At 41.6% G+C, this 22,232-nt stretch overlaps 2 long non-coding RNA genes across 3 annotated transcripts; one reads left to right on the top strand and one right to left on the bottom strand.

Annotated features, from left to right (window-relative positions):
• Nucleotides 1-3,902: 3,902 nt before the first annotated feature.
• LOC111931153 (uncharacterized) lies at nt 3,903-6,435 on the bottom strand. Of its 2 annotated transcripts, XR_002865465.2 has the most exons (3): nt 5,796-6,435; nt 4,441-5,230; nt 3,903-4,049 (listed from the first exon to the last, which is right to left on the bottom strand). It is a non-coding gene; the product is annotated as an uncharacterized LOC111931153 (long non-coding RNA). The 2 variants fall into 2 exon arrangements; XR_015289940.1 differs by having other exon boundaries at nt 3,903-5,230.
• Nucleotides 6,428-7,176, top strand: LOC111942738 (uncharacterized). The gene is made up of 2 exons (XR_002870672.2): nt 6,428-6,666; nt 6,787-7,176. It is a non-coding gene; the product is annotated as an uncharacterized LOC111942738 (long non-coding RNA).
• Nucleotides 7,177-22,232: the final 15,056 nt, after the last annotated feature.

Raw genomic sequence — 22,232 nt, 5'->3', positions numbered from 1 at the left:
TTTCATTAATGTCAAATGAAGAGGGGGAGCACCCCTGGCCCAGCATAATTGTGTTTGTGGCCGCTAACTGTGCGACCAGGGAGGGTGACAGAATACATGTGGGGCAAAACCAGACCATAAAGCACTGAGGTCACCAATACTTTGGGAATTCAGCATTGCCATACGTCACTCAGCCTTCCTGCTTCCTCACCTTTTGAAAGACAGATGGCCAGCCAGATGGCAGCTTCCTCGTGCTTCCTGAAAGGTTAAAGGCTCTGCTCTTAGGGATAGCTAGTTCATATTTGCATTGAGGGGAACAGTGTGGTTCAAATTCAGCCTAAACAGAGCTGCTGGTTAGTCAGGTTCATCTGAGCAAAAAACCTCTGCAATAATGTCATTGCATCAAGAAGCTCTTGACTGCAGTGGCCTGGTTTGGTTGATGTGAGTTGACTGGGCAGCAAGAATAAATACTGGTGTGATAACATCTCTGTATGATACAGGTCCTGGGAGTTCCCTGTCCGTGCCAGACCCCATCTTTCTGTTTACACTGGGGTCATTTGTAGCTGTACTGATTTTTCTCGAAGGAAACCAGTCTTTCTCCAGGCTCCTCAATACTATATCCCACATCCTTTCAGCCCAAAAAAGGACACTTGACTGAGACACTGAAATCAGGATCTCTATTGCCTCTGTCTCTTTTTTCGTTCATGGTGGGAGACAGGTATAAACAAAGTGAATCCATGTGTTAGTTGGTCCAAATGGCACTAGTGCAACTAAAACCTGATAAAGTGAGGAATAATATCTGACACTACCTGTAACCAAAGTGTTTTTGCACTCCAGGATTTCACATCTCAGCCTCCCTGTACCGTGAGCCAAGCTTCGATGTGTATCAGCATCAGTGGTCTCCCTGATCCTGCCTCTGGATGCACAGACCCACATGCTGATGCTCCAGCAGAGCCCTTCCAGACAAAGCATGGTCACTAGAGCTCCTAGCAGTGGACCTGAGTGCAGGAGTTGGGCCCTAGGTTCCATGTTTTGCAGAAAACATGCTGTGCACACCTATGGTGCCCTAGAAGTAATAAAAACTTTGGTGTTTATAAACACATAAACTAGAGTGGAGATGGAAACCACCATGGATTATGATATGGTTGTCATAGCTCCTCTATGGCCCAGGTTAACTTCTAGCTCTTTCAGAGCTAGAGGCACTGTCTGCAGGGTGAGTGAGGTTTCCCAGAGTGTGTGAAATGCTGACATAAATCCACAGATGAACTGAACTGAGCCTTCCCAGCGTAGCCAAAGCCCTCCAGCCAGATTTCAACAGTATAAACAAGACTGAGTCACCTCCTCCCTCACTGAATTAGAGATGGTAATAGTTCTGGAAGCAGTTGATTGCATACTATCAATCATTCATAATGCTAATTTTTCTGAGTTGGCATCAGAAAAAAAGCAGCTATGTTTGGGAAGGAGCCTAGGTTGCTGCTCTGCCCATGTCACACTGCTTGTGAACAATTCAGAAACAGATTCATGCCTCAATCAATGCAGCTGTTAAGCTGAGCAAAAGCAGGACTTGACTGAAAAACAGATGTTTTGCACATGAGCTGACTTATTTCAGTTAATGATCCAGACAGAAAGCAAAGCACAATATATGCACACACAAACAGGCATCGTTGGTGCTTGAAATAGTATTCAAGTGCAGATATAGGTACTGAGATATGTTGAGAGGAAAAATTCTCATTTTTTGCAGTTATTCCATATACCCCTAAGACTTTAAGGATGACGTTTTGGCATATTTTGGCTCTTTCAAGCATGTGTGTGTATATGGATACATGCACACACTTGAATATATGATGCAGGGTGACAATAATAGCATTGGGACTAATTTCCATGAAATAGTGTTGAAAGTTCCCAGAATGATTGAGGCAACTTCCTGCTGAGTTGTTTTTATCAGTGTTTCAGATGACTAACTACGAGGAAAGTGACTTCCCATTACCTGGTTAGGTGATTAATTGAATTAGTATTTAGAAAATGTTTTCTAAAAATAGAAAAAAATGACCACATTGTTATGCATAAGCCTAATTAGGGATTGAGTTTTTAGGACTACAAAGAATCCATGTGGTGGGGATTTGAAATGCCTTGGTGATTGAGTTTCTGAATGGGAAAACTACAATGAGGCTGATTTCCGGGGCATTGCTTCTCAGCACTTTCTGAAAGTTGGCACCTCGGATATGTCTTAAATTTCATGCCCCTCTAAATTCCCAGTCACTGTTAAAAAAAACAGCTACAGTGTCTTGTTTGGAATCTTTGGCGTCTTTGGGATTGGTGACCGCTTTGTCAGAGGTCAAAATAAGAAAATACAAATAAACAAAGAGCTTGCAGCTATTTCCGTTTAATACACCAGAGTCTGTGTTGGTTCTGCACAGTGATACTGAAGAGGTGAAAATTTAAACTACTTGTGGAATTTTTTTGTTGCTTCTCTCCCCGACCCAGTTGCTTCTCTCCACTTTTTTTTTATTTTTTTTATTTTTTTTTCCAGCATAATTTAACATTATTTTATTTTTATAATTGGTCTTTGTCTAGTAATACCTAATCTTCCCTTTCTCAGGAGTCAAGAACAAGGAAGGGAACTTCTCAAATCACAACTGAACATGAGATCAATAAGTGTGACCAAAGTCAGCATTTCTGACTTTTGGGGAAGTTTTCCAGGTGCACTTTTTTTCAGTTTCTAGTTTGTTCTTTACTGTTGTTCAATGAAAATTCTGAAAACAAGTCTGAGAAACGAAACTCATCTGAGCTGTTTAGCAATGCAAAGCTATTTCAGTGTCAATCTGTTAAACCTTAGCTTTGTCTCAGCTTCAGTGAAACTTGATCAAACGTGAGATGCTTCAGATGAAATATTCAAGGAAGTGATGTTTACTGATGAAACTTTGTTTAGTCGGAAATTTGCAAACCAGATTTAGTTATAGTCTTATATCTCTCACACACAGATTTTTTTCCTTATACACGTATTCACTAAGAGCTTGTGTTAAATAGATGTTATCAAGTATTTACTTAAAAAAAAAAACAATAAGTTTTAAACTGTTTGACCAAAGAGCCTTTTCCTCCTGTCTGATGCTGCCAAAAGGATTTATATTAGAGCTAAAATACATGTGGAAAGGGTCATGCCTGGAATTTTGCTGTAATTGTAATTTTTTGATGCTGAAAAACAGCTGCCCATCAGTTTAAGGGGATCATTTGAGAGCCACTCCAAAATGACCAGTAAAATGATTGAACCACTGAAACAGTAACTCACTGGAAAATTGTTTCTGTATGTAGCTCTTCCGCCCTATCTTTGGCACAGCCACCCCTGTAATTAAGGTGCAAACTGAGCTCTGAACCTGATGAAATAAGCTAAAGTAGACCAGAACAATTCTCCCCCCAAGCTCTGCAGAGCCCGAATTCTTCAACTCTCCATCACCTAGATGCCCCTCTCTGAAGCAGAATTTCATGCTCTTTTAAACTTTTCTGCCTCAGCTCCTGATGTAAGGTTAGAAGTGAACATTAGGCCAAAAGAAAAACAAAAACTTATTTTTCACCATCCAGCCCTGAAAAGTCTATGTAAATTCTTGATGAAGCTTCTGGGAATGTTGTGCATACAAACAAGTCTAATTTCTTCTAATATTGATCTCATTCTATCTGGTACAACATAGTTCCAAGTTCTTGCTGTCAGTTCACCATGTGGAGGGTATCATCCCCCATGTGATCCCCCAGGGCAGCAGGACCTGAAGCCACCATTTCAATGATCACCACTAGAGCAGTGCCCATGAAGAGAATCTTATTGTGCTAATGCAGGCAAGGGTTCAAGTCCAGCTATGCTGACAGGCAGTGAAAGAAAGCACGTCTCAGTATGAAAAAATGAGATCTGCAAGCCCGGAACCTTAATCAGGTGATTAATTAGCAACAGAGTCCTTTTTATTACGAGCCTAGAAGAGTACTAAATCTTGGGTGGGTAATGGGAAAGTCTGCAGTGTTTTATGTTCCTGGTGGTCACTTCTATATGCTCCTGTGAAAATCCCCAAGATAGCTAGCTGAGAAACCTGAGATGGAAAACAATTAGGACTTAACTTCCAAGTGAGCTGCTGGGCCTCAGGCAGAAAACCATGAGAAGACAAATGATAAATGACCAAGTATTCTATCTTGATAGGAAGACAAGCCAGGCATTTTTGAGAACATGTTTTTCAAAGAGCTAAGCGCCACACAGCTGTGTGGTTTAAATGGTAGAGCCAGCCCAGAAAACCGGAGTGGGACAGTTAACTGAGTGCTGGATTTCTTGAGGGTTTCCTGGAGCTTTTTGCCTGTGGTATTTGGTTCAGCAGATGGGTCACCAGGTCAATTGTATTTGAGACATATTAAAAAAAAATGACTGGACAATTTAATGGCTGCTAATATCATGGCAGTTATGTCCCTGAGATAAGGGTAACCAGATACCTGACTCTGGGGCTTGAACACTTGGACAGTTTCACTTGAAGGATGGAGTGGTCTCTAGAGAATTCCAGCATGCTGTGATTGCTGAGAGTCTCCATTTGTGACAGTGCTGCTGATCCCATGCAGGGACGTGGAGCAGCCGATACAGCACCGCATCTCTGGGCTCACAGGCAATCCTGGCACAGTGGTCTCAGCTGCCTGCCAGCAGCACAATGCTGGCTCTGGCAGCAGTGGCTCTGTCAGCTCAGAGGGGCCAGGACAGGATTTGCCCCTGCACATAAAGGCTGTGCTGTTGTCAGGGGGTGTGCCTCCCTGTGCGGGACACAGCACGTGCAAGCTCCTGAAATGAGAAGGGCACTGGGGACAGAGGTGATTTGCACACTGGCAGCTCTTAAAGTCAGGCACTGTAAGACTCTAGGTGCCTTGAATTTACATCACAGGGTCCTTATTAGTAGGCAGACCTACTAGAGGAAGCCATGAGCTTGCCAGAATTGACAATTAAAAAGGTACAGAATAGTAAAAAATAGCTGATTCTGGTATTTTACCTTCTAGCTCTGGAGTTAATCTACCACCAGCCAGGACTTTGTGATTCAACTAGCTTTAATCCTTTCTGTGATTTGGATTCAGTGAGCACACAGGATAAAAGTCTATGTCTGGATTAACCCAAAAGCCACGTCCAGGTGTGTCTATACTTGGTCATCCCCTGTCCTCAAATACCTGTCTATGTTTCTGTGTTCTCTCCTGTAAGCAGCCAGCAAGTAGCTATCAAGCTGGGTTAATGCACTTCTGTGCTCTGAAAAATATAAAATACCAGGCACATTTCAGAAAACACAATTGCCAGAGATGTACTTACAATCCTAAAGTGCAAGAATCCCCTGTGTGCACATCATCTCCCCAACAGACATGTCATACTAACTTACAACATCCTCCTTATGTAATTCCCTTCACATATTGTTACACAGACGAAATATGCTTAGCACAACACAACAGCCTCTTGCATTCAAGTATATATGTTCTTAGCTCATGAGTTTTACCATAAGTCCCATGAACATTCTGTGAACTTCCAGCTCCTGGATTCATGGGAACAATAAAAATTTCAGCAGAGTTTTTAGGTTTTATGGTTGCAGAAAAAACCCACACATAAATATGATCTAAAAGCCCCCAAACCAGAAGGCAAATAAAAATAATCCCAGAAACATTAGTTATGCTGATAAATGCAGTGATTTTTAAGCTGCCTTCTTATGAGGGCATGGTTGGCCTCACTTGTGAGAAGCACATTCGTCTGCATGTTCAGGTCTCACAGAATTCTTTCCTTCTAAACCTCACAAAGGTGCTTCATAGCCCTCACAGGCACTCACTGCCTTGAGAAGTGCTGCAGTCCGGGGTGAAACTGTTTAGATTCAGCCTCCACGAGACTCAGCCCCAGGGATTACAGAGCTCAGGGTGAGAACTGGAGGCAGTAAGGAGGATGAGAAGTGAAGGCCCGAGGGAGCTGCTAAGGTCACTTCCAGTGAATGCTGCTTCTTTGGCTTAGTGAAGTGCAAGAGATGCCAGGGCAAACAGGCATTTGCCCCTTCACATTTAGCTGCTGAAACAGTGTGTCCTGCCTTGGAGCAGCTGCTCACATGAGATGGTTTCCAGAGCTCATCCTTGCTGCATTGCACCCCATCCCACTGCATGTCGGGCTCGCAGCTCTGAGCTTGTAAGCAGCAGTTATGCTCAGTGAGGAGGCAGATGTGGCAGATCTTCCTCAGGACAGCTCAGAGATGAGCTCTGGTGTGCTGGCAGCAGTGCAAGCCACGGTCCAGCCCTGCTCCAACCTGGGCTGCACAGCTTGTAGTGTGTGCAGGTGCCTAGTGTGCCCTCCCAGAGCACAGCCCACTCCAGCCTCTGTCTCCGGCTGCTTTTGTGCCAAGGTATGCCCTTGGTTTGGAATTAAGTTTGCTTCCCATGCTGGGCTGTTGTCTCTGGACATGCCTAGGGGCAAGGAGTGGAGCCTAGGAGGCCTGCACCATGGACACCTTTGATGTCCTCTGTTCCCACCAGACTGTGATGTCGGGGCCTGCCAGGGCCCTGACTCCATTTGTCTCCTAGACATGCCTAGAGGTGGATAAGGAGATGGTGTTTCTGAAATGAAGTCTCTGCCCTCCTGAGGTTACCTCCCTGTTGATTGCCAAGGGAGAAAGTACAGACAATGTTATTTACTTTATTCTAAATGACTGTAGTCAGGTCAGTTGAATCCTTGCTTCTGACAGCTTTGTTCATGACCAATTTCAAGGGGCAGTAGTGCCCTGAGCAGAGAAGTGTGTGTGAACAGCAGCCTCTGCATGATTTCCTTGCTTTGTGTAGCTATCTGGAAGATTGCTCTTCATCCTGTTATACTGGGCAGTGCAGCAGAGTGAGAGGGGAGCAGAGACAGCACACAACTGGCCTGAGAAGTGCTCCACATTTTTGTGGCTGTGTGACCCTCCCCTGCTCTCACTCAGGCCTGCGGCAGCTGGAGAGACTGGACGTAGTGTTCTGATGCAGCTGGAGAGGCAGCTGCGATGAAAATAAGAACTTCTGAAAAAGATTTTGGATTTCTCTAAATCCAAAAGGACACCCAGTATGTTTTCTGAGCTCATGGATGTTTTGCAAGAGTTATGAGTGATGGCAGAGACATATTTTGCAGTCAAGTCTTCTGGAAGCCAGTTGGGAGTTTTGGTTGAGTAAGAATTTGCATTAAAGTTCTGGATCTGACTCTGAGCAAGTAATGAGTCTGTGGGTGAGGCTGACCCTAACTGGGATCTGCACTTCATGACTGATATGCGTGGGATCAAGTGCTAAAAACAAAGGGAACTGCCAATCAGGACCTTGTGTGGGCTGGAGCAACAGTCCCTTGGGAGATTTTTTGTATTGCCTCTAGCAAAAACTTACTGAGGGTGGAGAGGGAACTGAAATGGGTAAGACTGAAGATCACAGGAGATGCACTCTTTCTGACATCATCTCCCTTCTCTCTTCTTTATCTCCATTGCAGCTACAGTCCTTGTACACTTTTGAATGACAAAACTCTTTTACTTTTTAAACATCTTGCCAGTTCCAGTGGAGAAAAATGAAGCATTATATAGGGAGCAGGGCATAGGACTGACACTAGATCTAGGTTGGAAATTATTTTCTTATTTTATGAGGATTTTCAAAGCATTGGAAAAACATTTTTTGTTCTGACAGAGGCTGGAAAGTCAAAATCTGAAACATATTGGTGAACTGAAAATCTGGAAAAGAGCAGTAAGGTTAGGGGTCAAGTGCAGCACTTTGTTTAGATGATTTTCCAATGTTTTGGTTTAGTTCTGAATATTTCTAAATGCTTTCTAGCTACTACAATTATCTTAAATTTGGAAAATAAAAGAGACTTTGAAAAGTAGAAGTTTGGGCAATTTGAAGGAAGAAGAAATTTCAAACTGGAAACTTTACAAAAAAAACCCCCTTTTCCCAGGGAGAAAAAGTTATAATGGAATGCCATTGCATTGTGAAATCCCCAAAAAACCTGATCTTCCCTGCCCAACAGCTGTCTCTGGAAAAGGATGGTGTTCAGCCCTATGCTTCCAAGAGTTCATCTTGAAGCAATGTAGGCTGTTTCAGATCTCCCCTTTGCTGCCCCAGACTGTCCCTAGGACTTTCTTTCCCAGTTGTGGAAGTGTTTGTGTTGTCTGATAAACACTGAGCAAAACCATATGTGAGCTGAGTTGCATTATGCAGTATGGGAGGATGGGTTACTATCTTCTCTTCAACTTGTGAAAGTTTTCCTTTTTGGCCACATTTCAAATGGGGATATTGAATTGCATTGCATTTCATTTCTGATTGACATTGGGTGCTTAAACTTTACTGCCAATGCAGGCACAGGTTTTATCCTGCTGGTGGAATTCTTATATTACCTGAATTCTCTAGATCAACATGAGCCTGCCAGTGCCAATTCATGCTTTACAAGCAACTACTAGATCCTAAGGCTGAATTTACAGTCTTACTTCCTTGTAAATGTCAGACATAATTTTGGGAGAATGTTCAGATATATCCGATACTGATCAAGTCACCATTTTCATTACGATGCAGTCAAACCAGATGCAGCTGAGATCCTTACCCATACCCTTGAGGAAGCCTATTGACAGGGTATGGAGGAAAGCTTTGGAAATAATAGACATGAAAAAGTATAAATCCTATATTAAAGTTTTATAAGTTTCATTACACAGTTATATTTCAATTACTCCATGGGAGATTTGGATGAACCTACAGGAAAAAGGCAGCTGTGGATTGGCAGTTTTTTGCTCTGCTTTAGTTCAGGATATTTCCATTTGGTTATAAATAGGAAATCCCTTCAGCTGAAGGAGCAACACTGGACCAATTTGCATTGAAAATTAAGAATCTGAGGAACTTTGCAATGGTCCCAGACTGTAGTTAATTTCAGCAAGTTTTGAGGCTCTTTGCCACCTTTCTTGTCACTCCCATAGAACAAGGAGTTAGCTCTTGCCAGCCAGGGAAATAACTGTAATCTCATGTTACTCACCAAAACTCTCTACCCAGAGCCTAACACCTCCAGAGGGGATCCAAACTAGAATTCATTACTGGAAAGATGAGGACAGACTTCTTAGCCTGTTGTGATAGGACAAGGAGTAATGCTTTTAAATTAAAAAAGGGTAATTTTAGATTGGGAGAGAAGAAGGTTTTTGCAGTGAGGGTGATGGAACATTGGCACAGGTTGCCCAGAGAATGCCCCATCCCTGGAAACATTCCAAGTCAGGCTGGACAGAGTTTTCAGTGACCTGATCTAGCTGAAGACGTCCCTGGCCATTGCAGTTGGACTGGACAGTTTTTAAAGGGTGAGCCTTAAACCCAGGAGCCTCTTCCTGTGTGTGCCTCCTCAAGGTGCAAGTGCAAGTGTATTCTTTCTTTTTTTTTCCTTGAAAAAACATGTGCAAAATCCAGTAGTGCTGTGATTAAAGAAGTCTGCAGCTGAGACATGCCCTGAATCAAAACCAGATTGGCAGTTAGCACCAGGAAAGGACTGGTGTCTTGTGGATATTTGGCCAAATCCTGCTGATATTCACATCTTAATGGAATACTTTTGCTGACTTCAGAGGACTCTGGATAAAATGCCTATAGCCTTGTATGTTTCTGAAAATTAGTTTGTATTTTCAGATATAATGAATAGTAAATATTCCTTATTAAAGTACCTCACAAGTACTTGTCAGTTTGCAAGCAATAGCCAAATTCAATATTCTTCCTACATTGAAGCACAGTTATTCCCGGGGAAACTAAGGCACCAAGAGGGTGATATGCCTTACTGCAGGCAGCTGTGAAAGGCAGAGCAAGGCTCTGGAACTGGGAGTACTAGCCCCTTGTTTTGTATTCATAATGCTCTTCCTCCTGCACTTCACAAGAAATGCACATCTCAAAATGTGGAAGGACGCTTTATGTTCTCTAACTCTCTGGACTACAGCTGCAAACTTAGGTACAGCAGAAAGCAAGCTGGAACCCCATAAAAAATGGTATGCAAGCCATTGCATGCAAGCATATGCAAGCTCACATGCATTGTGCATTCACTTACGAGGGGGCTCAGCAGATCAATTAAACAGATATTTGGTGCTGTTGCTTAGAGTAGCAAGAAGCTACTTTTCTTTCCCAGCCTTTGGTTCAAAGCACTTGACCTTTATCCTCATATCTTCTGTCTTTTAGGAAGGGCCACATTAAATTCCTCTCAGTTGTAGGAGTCATGCTTACAGCTATTCAGTGTCTAATTGTGTGAAGCTGTCCCCAGAAACGCAGCCTCAGAACTGCCTTTTACTGAAGGGAACAATAAGGCTTAATATAGTGCCTGGAGTGATATTATAGCATTTGAGGCAGATCAGAGATTAGTACATTGTTTGTGCTGCAAAGGATTTCTTGCTAGGACATTAATAGAAAAAGCTTTACCTAATCATATTGTTTGCAAGCTTGTTTTGTTTTGCTGAAGTGATATGCAAGTCCCTGACTGTCAAAAGGGAGCAAAGTTCAGCTTCCAATTTTGCATGCATCAAAAAATCATCCTTGCAAAGTATTGAGCTTGGATTAGAACAAATTTTACAAGTGGAGACATTTCTGTTTCTTGCAGCTAATTTCTGACCCTTTAGGTAAAACCACAAGTTACGTGTCTATGCACAGGGATAAGAAGTCTCTGTGAAGGGGAGAGAGAGTGCTGGATGAGGCTCTCACATAAGATTTCACAAGCTGGATTTTAAAAAATCACCAGATTTCACAATACCCACAGTCAGAATGTGAGGGATGGTGACCCTTTGGATTGGAAAGGATTTTTTTCAGGATTGTCTCTGTTGACTTTTAGTTTGGGTATTTTCCTTCCCTTCCACATGTGACCCTCGTTTTCAGGGCCATGTATGTATTGTATGTATTAGATATTGGGAAATCTACTTTTTCAGGGCACACCACCCTCCCCTCCTGCTTTTTCTGTGGCTCTTACAAGGAGCAGATTAGCTTTCTCTGTAGCCCTTCTTTCCCACCTCTTTCCATACAGTTTTGGAGACCATTGAAAGCAGTTCTTTATTCCCCCATCTGCTATTAATTCTCTCTCTCTCATGCTCTCTAATTCCCTCACTGCCCCTCACACACCCCTGCTTCAGGGACAAACTGAGAGGAACTTGCACTCCACTAAAGGCATCTATCGCCGGCTAAATCCTTCTAGAACATTGCCACTCTTGCTGAATGCAATTTGCTCTTTCCATGCCAAGGTTTTCTTCAGGAAATCCCCTAGATGAATTAAAAATATTGTTTTGCATTTGTTGGGACCTCTGCCCAGTGCTGTTTGCAGTGTACAAGCTGTGTTTGGTGCAAGTTGGGTCAAGACAGCTCAGAAAATCTCATGACTGGGTTTTGGTGCTTCTAAGCCTGTTGGCTCACACACACACCATACACACACCCTCAGCCTCTCTCTCCTTTAAACAGGAAACTCAACTCAGCATGTGGTGAGTAACAAAATATCAGCAAAGACTTTCTTGCATTTTCTTAAATTCTGTTAAAAAAAGAAATTTGAGAAGGAAAGAAAAAAAATCCTGTGTTAAACTCTTCGGTGTAAATAGGTCAGCACAATCAAAAAATCTGTGTGTTTAATGGAGAGATCCTGAACAGGATTCATTAGTGACTGATTGAGTTGGAAGAAGCAAAACTTTGTGGTGCCTGTAAGTTTTTAAGAAGCTCAGAAAAAGTTAAAACACAGCAGATATTTTTGTGGACATGGGAAGTAGGCACAACTTTGCTCAAATGCAATGGAGCTGTGTGAGAGGTTTGGCTTTGGCCGTAGAAATAACACAGGTATAAGTTAAGCAAGGCCTGATTCATTGCATTTAAGTCCATAGGGATTTGTATGATTGTCTGGATGGACTCTTTGTGTAGCATACATCTTGCATAACCCGTGATTCATCTATGAGGTCTGAGTTGTGGCAGGGTCAAAGTTCATTTTCTTTACACGAGAGGTATCATGCATTGATTCAAAGTTTTCAAGATACAGAAGACACATAAGTCCTTGGGTTAGACTAGCCAAGGGTTAATTACCTTTATCTGCCTGAACATAGATCACTCTGCTCACTGCTCCTCATGCTTGGCCTCTGCCCCCATGGCATGAAGCGGGTTTGGTGTGCCTGTCTCTCCTCAACCTCACTTGCTGTACCGCCAGCTGTGCTGTTGCAAAGTGAATGCTGCTTTGTATCCGAGGTGATCAAAACAGAATGAAAGCTTTGGACAGCCACAGTGCTTCCTGCTCACTCAGTGTCCAGCCAGAGATGATGGGAAACTGATCCTGATACCCTCCACTGGGAAAGGACCACAACACTGGAGCATACTTCCACAGCCTCCTCTCCTAAAATTTGCAGTTTTGCACAGGGAACATTTCACACATACAGCTATTTGCATTTCATCCTTTGATTTTTAAGGAAAAACTGCTAAAAAAGATGTTTGACATAAAATAAGGGTCCTTTATTGTTCAACTTGAGAGGGTTTTGTGATTGAATTTTACTTCATCTTGGCTGAGGCAGATGCTTATATGGCTAGCCAGAGTTCTGGACAGCAGAAAAGAGCTGAATGTTGACATTAAAGTTTGGCCCACTGTTCTTACCAAAGAGAAGGTATTTCCTGAATGGGGAGCAGCGAGAGCCATGTAGTTCATACAAACTCCCAGCAAGAATATATGATGTTGCTGTTTGCAGAAAATCATTACCAGATGGCACAATGATAGTAGGTGTATGCAAACCCACGGGGTGCAATAGGATGGATGAATAACATCTCTCTGTGGTACACCGTGAAGTCAAAGTGATGGCAAGCAAAGATCTTGCTTCACACTCCATGGTAATGCTCTGTTCTGCCTTTGTGAGGGGCAGGGGCTCTGTGCAACAGGGAATGTGCCCTGGGAATAGCCATGCCCCCAGGGGCTTGAAGGCTCAGCCTGGAGCGCAGCAAAGGCGAGCAATAGCAAGGACAATTAAATCTCGGCTGGCCTTCTGCTGCGCTCAGCATGGAGGAGGTTTCTCTGGGTTCGTTAACACAGCTCTGATTCACAACCTTGGGTGGAAGGAGGCCAACAAGCACAGTGTGCTATTCCTCTGAGTGAGCTGTTCCAGCTAAGTGGAAGCAAAAATTGCAGCATGCTCTCCCCTGAACTGCTTGAGAGGTGCTCTGAGAGTTTCATTAAAATGTCATGCCATTTTAATATCTTTTATGGTGAAGAGTGGGCCACTCGCATTGCCAGGGAAGTTAGTAGGTTGCTATAGTACTTTACCAAATCCTGGCTTCTGTTGCCTTGGTGGAAAACAGCCTGTGTATTATGGGAGCAATTAAAGTGAAAAACCCACCAGCTTTTGAGAATGGTATGGGACAAAATAATTTTTTTTTTCTAATTTGTTTGTCAAGAGAGCCTTAAAGCTGAGTTGTGTCCTGTGGAACAGGTGCTGATCTGGGAACTTGGGATCACATCCTATTCCCAGCCCAGCAGAACAGACTTTTGAACTCAGAGTGCTGGTAGGAAAACAACAGTGTATTTCTTAGAGGCAGTTGCTTTTTCTGACCATGACTTTTCCAAGATCAAAGTCATTATCTTTGTAGATTTGGTAATTTCTCATAAGAGGTTGACTAAAAACTTATGCAAATTCATTTGTGTATGAACTACCTCCTGTGTTTGTTCATGAAGGAATTTGCACCTTACATCTGGTGAGTTGTGTGGCTTTTTTCATAGGGTTGTTGGAGCTACTCTTCTTCAGAAGGCAAAAACCACAAGAGACTGTGGGCAGGGCTGCCCACAATGTGCTATTGTAGGGATGCTCACAAAACAGACCTGACTGGGAAGCATTGATCTCTGACCTGGAGGAGGCACACAGCCTAATCCACTGAGGAAGCTCCTGATTAAATGATTAAAAGAGATTTTGTTTCCTGGCTCTTATACTTGTGCTGAAGCTATTTTTCTAGTCACAGATGAGTTTCAGCCAGCTCCTGGAGATGCAGAAAATTAGAATTTTCTTCTTCTTCTAAATATCAGTTTTTTGCAACAATTGAATTCCATTAGTCTGAGAGGGATTTGGGGAAAGCTTTTAATATTCCATATGGCTTTAGGATTCAAAGAATTTCCATGTAATGAAGTATTGTCTTCTGGACTTTTCCCTTTCTGCTTTATACTTAGCAGGTGGTATTCTAACACTAGCAGCTTGGGGCAGTTTAAATTTCATATTAGAACTGTAGTATCTGAACTGAAATCCCAATGGGGATTTTTATCCCTTTTCTTTTCAGCATGTGTCAATGGAAACAGTCCTCTGAAGGTCAAGAACAAGTGCTGTCCCTAAATATAAAATTCCTTTGGTTATCACAAAAGCAGTGTTCACCACAGGAAGGGACTGGACTTCTGAGAAGGGTGCAAGTTTTGATTTCATGAAGTTTATTTTGCAGAAGAATTGTGGACAGAGTCTTGGAGACTGGTAAGAATCAGTGAGATATTATCAGCCCACAGCAAGGTTTTATATTCCAAGGCTCCTGGCACGTAACCTGGGTCCTTCATTTCCATGCTACCGATTCTGACATTACGTTACATAAAAACAAGAGTTAAGAAGACTTTTTATAACCATGTTTTCCATTGCAGACATAAAGCAGATCATGCCATTTGGTATAAATGGGGCAAGCACAGCTTATAAAATTTATTTGAGAAGGACCTGACTGCGAGGAAACTTATCTCAACACTCTCATCAGTAATATTACACTCGTGTTACAGCACCTCTTTTTCATTATTGGGAACACAAAAAACCAGTCGGTTTGATTGCACATGGAATGGCCACCTCATAAATGTGGTGTAATCCTTGTCATGAAATGTTTTTAAAGGTTCTTGGTGGGAACTGGTCACAATTTTCTTTCCCACTTTTTTGAAACCCAGAAGTTATAATGAAAATATTAAGGTACTGGTGTTATTTTCTTCAAGATTTTTAAGTTTTTTGATTTTTTTTTAATAATTTTTCAGTTAACATTATCTAGAAAATAATATAGTTTGAAATATTTTTTCCTTTCTTTTTCTCTTTTCTATCAGTTTTCTTCCTCTATCCTCCTCTGCTCTATTTTTTTTCCTTCATGGCTGTAAAACCTCAAGTAGTGGTGGAAAAGATCTCTAAGAGTAAAAAAATATAAACAGTTATAGGAGAGGAGCCTGGGTCCAGATCCCTGCTCTGCTACACATCTTCCACAACAGCATTATTGAATCATTCTTTGGCTTAGATTTTAAGCACAAATTTGAGCACACATTTAAACCCAGACTTAGCCAGGGTCCAAATTGTCTGGGAATAGGTTTAGGAGAGCTCCTGAGTAAAGCTGGGAAGAAGCTCAGGTCACCTCAGCCTTTAGAGGAGACACAGTGTCTTGGCCAAGGTTCCCACCATTTGTCAGATACCTTTCAGCCTTCCTATGGCCACCACATGGCACTGATGGGACTGATGCTCCTCCAGGTCACAGCTGGGGCTGGCTCAGACAGCTGACTGACAGATGTGTGGATATACCCCTTGGGATCCTGATGTTTTCTCTCCATCAGACTTGGGCCACTCTGTCCTGGTGTGTGAACAGGGACATAAGATTTCCTTGCCTCAAAGCACAGTTTTGAAGAAACAGTAAGTAAAACCTGGGATGCAGTGAGGTACTGTGTTGAGAAGGGCCATAAAGCAACTGTGACAGCTCCCTGTTGTCAGGGAGGGGGAAATGCTGTGCTGCCATTACCTAGAGGCCCATGGGGAGCTGAGATGGTTCTTGTCAGGTTTCTGGGAGGTCCTGCAGGCTGGCTTCATCAGATCCTCATGTTCCTTTATGAAATGCAGATGCTGATGCTTGGAACATTTGTCTCCACCAGTCACTGACACACAGGTGCCATATATCTTGAACCAAACAACTTGAACCAAACTGCAGCAAGCAGAGGTGGGGACGGGTCTTGAAGGTTTAGCTAGACAGGAGCCAGAATACAACAGGAGATAGCCCCTACTTCCTTTCCTCACATGCCTTTTATGAAATGCAAAAATATGTTTGAACTTTTTTCCTGAGCCAAGGCCTCTGTTTGTCAACAGCTTTGTTTTGTTGATGGGGCAAAACATGGAATGGAATATCTTGAAAATTAACAACTGAACTACAGGGATAGAGCATGATGCAGTGTCTTAGGAAGGCCAGTGCAGGTGGGGCTTAAAATCCCAATACAAGGAGTTGTGCCAGAAGCTGAGAAGAAAGCAGAATGCAAGTGAATTATTCTGTTTAGATTTTCCACAGCATGAAATTCCTGTAGTGTCAATCTTCATCTATCTGCTTGTTAGAGCCACTTGCAGAATGCCATAGGGAAGAAACTGTTCTTAGCTTTTTCTTTGGTGGGGTGAAGCCCAGTGGTGCAGCAGCAGAGGAAGCCTCATCTTGTGCTGAACGCTGCCCTGAGTGAAGGGGTAGAAGCAGAGTCCAACTTTTATGGCTTCTCAGTGGGCTTTCTTTTCACAACTCCTAAATTTCCAATTAAACATTAAACTGTAAATATTGAAATCAGTTTAAGAAAGTTAATCCATTGTTTGAAAAATCATTGAGACTGTCAACTTGATGTTGTGTGTGGCTATTCAAGTTCTAAAGCCTTGAAAAATAGACCTCACAAGAGAATTGGCAGCTGACCCTTTACTTCAAATGTCTTTGCTTTTTTTATATTGCAGTATGAATTATTTTCTGCTTTACATGCTTATGTCATTCACCCTGCCACAGAGTGGATTTTTCATATATATTAATGACAAATTGTACTTGTTCTGCAAAATCCCAGGAATCAAGTGTTTTCTAGGTCTCAACAGCTGTCATCTGTTTCCCAAGGTACTTGAGAAATGTTCTCTGGAGTTGCTGTGACTCACAGATGTTTGTTCTGAAGGATATGGTTGGTGGTCCAGGGCCATGTGTAAGGGCACCTTGATGAAATTCTACACAGGGATCAGTTTCAGTGATGCTCAGTGTTAGAAGGAAGCATTTCCCTTGCTCTTGCCCATCAGCAGAAAAATGCTAATTGACTTTTGAAGCCCCAGTCCCTGCCGTAGAGAAAGGCAACAGGAGGTGGAAAAAGGTTTTGTTGTCTTTCCTGGTAGTTCATTTTGCAGTCTCCAAGATCCATCTGCTTACAGGGAATGGGGGACATTCAGAAAGAACATCTGTGAGTATCCCATGTCATTACACTTCCCAAGCCAATGGCAAAGACCTTGGCAAGATCCAGGGTTTTCAAACATGAGTCTTTTCTGCAAGTGTTTAGACAGATGGTTTGCTACTGTATGGAGCATCTTCAGGGAATTCACTCCTATTCTCAATGTTGCAATTACCGTAGGCTCAGGGCTGGCTGTCTCCTGCTGAGTTTCTGAACAGTGTTTGTTTTTGCTTGATGAAATTCTGTCTTAGATTTTTTAGTGATTATGCTATATTGTGTTCTGCCAGGCTTTGAAACGGGATCAAATTGCTTTTCCCTCAACATTCACTTGCAAAACATATGTCGGCCAAATCTTGAAGTTCCTACTTGTGTGCCGGTCACCCACCGAAAGTCAGTGGGACCTTTGACTGAGTAAGCACTGTGTGAAAACCAAGTGTGAAGGTGGGGGGCATTTCTTGGCTACAGAATAATAGCTTGCAGCAGCAAATATTTTATTTTCTCTGAAAGAGGTAAATGGGTACACTGATGTTGTCTTTGATGAGATATTTTTAAGACAAGGCTTGCCCAGACCGTGGTAGAAGTGGGCACTAGAGCTGAACACTGCTCTCCAGTTTGGCAACATGTTTCTGGGTTTAAAATTTATTTTAGTTTAAACCAAACTAAAACCTAAATTCAGTGGTATTTCCAGTGATTCGTGGAATCTGCTCACCAAAACAGACAATTTCTGATATTTTTGCTGCCAGTCTAGCTGTGAAATTGGTAAGAGAATCCATTTCACTGAGCAGTTGTGGAAATCTGACCCCAGATGGATCAAGAACATGTGTTTAGGCAAAAGTCTTTGAGCCAGAAGGATGTAATACATAGGTCTTACTGCACACTTAATCGGTGTTTTTAAATTAAGCTTCTGTAAGAAAAAAATCCACTAATCTCTAATAGACACAGTCCAGATCACATCCCAACATTTTCACTTGCCATATAATATGAAGCTGAATATGAACTTTGAAATTCTGACCCTTTTTGAAGATGTTTGCAGTGCTGTCCCTTGGATTTCAGAACCAAAGAACACTTTGGGAGCTGCCACAGAACCAGGTTACTTTCAGAACCAGGCAGACTTGACCACACAGTAAGGAAGAAATTCATTGCTGAGAAAATAAATAGCACATGACTGTTTAGATCCTTGAAAAACAAACTCGGTGGTCTTTGCCCTGGTCTGCTGAAGAAGAAGAATAGTACATTTTCTTTCTTGCTCCAAATATTTAGCAGATTTCTGCACACTGCAGTCACTGTCCTACTGTCTATATTAATTGAAGCAAACAGGGCTGATTTTGTGTTCATGTACCATATGTGCCTGCTGTGATGTCAGTGAAATTCACATCAGTATTAAGCTGGTGTGTTAATGGACTTACATCTAGATGCTAAACACTTAGAAGATGTTGGAGTCTTTACAATTTAAATACCTTATTATTGTAGTGATTTAGTAATTGTAGAAGGCAAGTTTATTTGTGTATAATTTTTCAGATTTTTCAGCTGAGTCTAGGGAAATGAGCTCTGATTTCTTGCAGAAAAGAGGATTTTGTGTACGTGTGTATGTTTGTGTGGGTCCCTGACATATTTTGAATTCATTGGCTGACTTCCACAAGATTTGTCAGAGTATAGATGTCTAAGATAAGTAAGCCTCTGAAAACAGATGGCTAGGTGAAAGAAAATCTTTTTTGGGAGGACCTGGCAGTAGGGAAAACAGCAGAATCAGAGCACTTTTATTAGAAGTGAGAGAATCCATATGGGGAAAAGCCCTTACAGATGTCTCAGTTGCAAAAAAAATTTAGATATCGAAGTCACTCATCCATGTGACAAAAATCGAAAGGAAACTGATTTCATTGATCTCGGTGCTTTTGTTTCTGCAGCACACCTAGTTTTGCATTCAAGAATTGGGATAAGAATAAGAAAACATGCTTCTCTGGAATAAAACTAAACAATTTAAATGTATTAGTGAGTATGGATCCTTTTAAAAAGTGCAGTGTTCTTTATTAACAGAGAACTGAAACAGTTTCTGAATAACTGGGATCCAATAATGGTGTGCTAGGGGATTCTGAGTAAGTATCTTCTGTTCTTCCATTCTTTGGGCCATTACCTGTTTTAAAATTGGGGTTAATGATACATAAGTGGTTTGGAATGTGCTTTGACCACTGCAAAGAAATGATCCCTGAGATAAGTGTAAGTATAACTAAATGTACTTTAAACTCAGGTTTCTTACTACTGTGGCACTAGACTGTACTTACACCTTTTCTTAATATATACAAGAGTGGTCACTTTAATTGATGCTAAAACCTGAGTAGTCACAAAAAGAGTAAGCTTCTCGTAATGCTCCCCTTTGTATCTATTTATGAATTATAAACTCAAAAGATACCATGCATGCCACATAAGGCATAGGAAACATTTTGGTCTAGCTGTTAAGCAAGTGAAGTTTGGATATGATCTGTATGATCCTGTACAGTGGATGAATGTGGCTGTATGGTCTTATATACAGGAGGGTTTTTGAGCTTTGCTACACTTATTCTAACTGGATACATATTGGTAAAAGGCATATGAGACATTTCTGTCAGATATTAAAATATAGGGAGGCTTGAGGCTCTATGTTTTATGTCTCTCCAAATCAGTCTAATAATTTCTTTTGTTTGAATAAAAAGTTTAAGGAAAATTTTTTCCAGAGCTAATATTTCTGGAAGCTTTTAAGGAACACATAAAGCTTTGATGACGTCATTAAAAACATTAAAGTTGTGTTTGAGTAAGGGTTTCTGGAAAGGTTTAAAGCATGCAATGCTCTATTCAGCTGTAGAGCAAGAGTTGCTGGATGGCTCTGTTGATTCTCCATGTCACTTAAATATGAGGAGTTTTATACTGTAGCCAGAACCGAAACTTAATTTTCTCTGGACCTAAAAAGCTCAGACGTTATATGGCATAGCAGGGTTAGGGCTGAATATACTCTGAAAGATGAACCAGAGTTTTGTCCCAGATCTGGTGAGGAGGCCACAATGCCTTGAAGTATAAAACAAGCAATTTTCTGGGTAAAAAAATTTACTTCTTTTTTAGTATAGGAAAGTCATTCTAACATGTTCTTTAAACAAATTAATCAAATACTGGCCAGATTCCCCTCAAATTCATATGGTTACATTAAGGTCAACTGGGGCCCAATTAACTTGTGTTTGCTTCCCAGGGTCATCTGATCTTGGCAATTTTCATCATTCCAATAAAATTGGGTTTGATTTCTGGTGCAGAGAGAACAGCTGTGATTCCAGGTCTTCATCTTTGTCTAATTCCAAGGAGCAGTGTGCAAACAAACTAATCATCTGAGATCTTAGCAATGAGCATGGGGAAGCGTGAGTTATGTGCATCAGTACCTTGTGCAAGGGAACTAATTAGGAGCAGATGCTTAAATTTTCCTAATGTTTATATGAGGAGAACAAATTGCCTGCTGGCAGAAATAGCCATCTGTAAAAATGGTTTTCCAACCTCACAATTTTTAATGTTCTCCTTGTATTCTTAATTTGCATGTACAAAATAAATTGCAGTTAGAGACGTTCAATCAGCAATGGGTCTGAGTACTTAAGGTCTGGACCATGTCTGGACCCAGCAGTTCTATGAGACCATTCTGCTGAGGATCTGGTGTCCATGAACCGCTGTTTGTAAAAACATTATATGTATTTCTTCAGAAGATATCATGCACAGAGCATCTTACAAAACCAACAAAAGCAAGAAATGTTAGTCTTCTCTGATTCCGTAGAAAAGTAGTCAGAATTTTCTGGAAAATAAATGCTTCACTCTCCTTTTTTCTGTTCCACTACACGGGAGAAAATAAATGAGTCATTAAAACATTGGTGTCATGCTAGGGAGTAATGTAATGTTCTCAAGGTATGAAAACACATCCCCTCCCCTCTGCAGAATCCAACCTCTTTTAAAAACAATGAATACTAAAGTGTTTAGGGATCCCTTTGTACAAATGGTGTATGTTCCACACAGTGAAAGACCTGCCCATTCCCACCGATGTCAGCTGGGACACAAAAGCTTGTTTTGGCTGCACTCACCAAACCCTCCTGCTGTGGGCCAGAACGTGTCCCTGCCCCACCTGTGTGCTGCACTGATTGATTGAAAACCAGGCTGCCGACCGTAGCCTGGAGAAGCAATTACTTGTGTCTCAAAATCAGTCTACTGTAGCTTGAAACTGACCTTCCAGAAGGCCCAGGAGGAGCATCATGGTAGTACTGGGGTAGTTATTGAGAAGATTACCCTCTGGGGAAAGCTTGACCCCACCAACCAACCAGCATGGGAGTGCCTGCTATTGCTTGCAGAAGACTAAACCAGTTGTCTTTAGCTCACTGGTATTACTGCAACACTGCTGAACTTGCAAGGGAGACATTGAGTCTGACTTTTATATCGAGGCCACTCTATTTTGCAAAGCTACTCCTGAACAGAGTACAACAAGCTGTGGTGGCAAAAAGTGTCTGCTTCAGGCTGGGCTTCAGCAATGACCTGAGTACTCCAAGACATGGAGACATCTTCCAATTTTGTAGGCAATTTTCTTCAACATCTAAGGACAGATTTAAGGATATGGATTAAAAAAAAATAAAAAAAAAGGAATAAAAGGCTGCATTTCTAACTAAATTTTTTATGTCTTTGATCTGTCTGTGTTACAGTTATCTTTTCTAGATTAGAAAAACCTGTCAGTGACTAATATATCCTAATGTATACTCTATTTGAGGATATTCAGGCACCAAAACCAAATCACCACTAAATGTTCTTTCTGAGAAACTGAGTATATGGACTTCTTTACATGACTTGCTACAGGAGAATATTTACTGATGCCATATTGATGACATATTGATGGCTGCAGAATGTGGACTTCTCCTTCTCTTGATGTCTCTCTAGACCTGTTTTCTTCAACCCTTAAGCCATTTCTGAGGTTCTTTTCTGTTTCCTTCCTAAATCTATCAATATTTTCTGAAAGACACCCAAATTTGCAGCATGAAACTATTGCAGATATGGGGAAATAATTTCTCTCCTTTTTGGCATCTCCTCCAGTTGCACTTTCAGCCATGACATTTTCTCTATTTTGCCA

The sequence above is a fragment of the Cyanistes caeruleus genome, chromosome 8 (genome assembly GCF_971803275.1).
Source record: "Cyanistes caeruleus chromosome 8, bCyaCae1.hap1.1, whole genome shotgun sequence".
Classification (NCBI taxonomy): Eukaryota; Metazoa; Chordata; class Aves; order Passeriformes; family Paridae; genus Cyanistes; species Cyanistes caeruleus.
The sequence above is the reverse complement of the archived record's forward strand: the minus strand, read 5'-3'. Positions and strand labels throughout refer to the sequence as shown.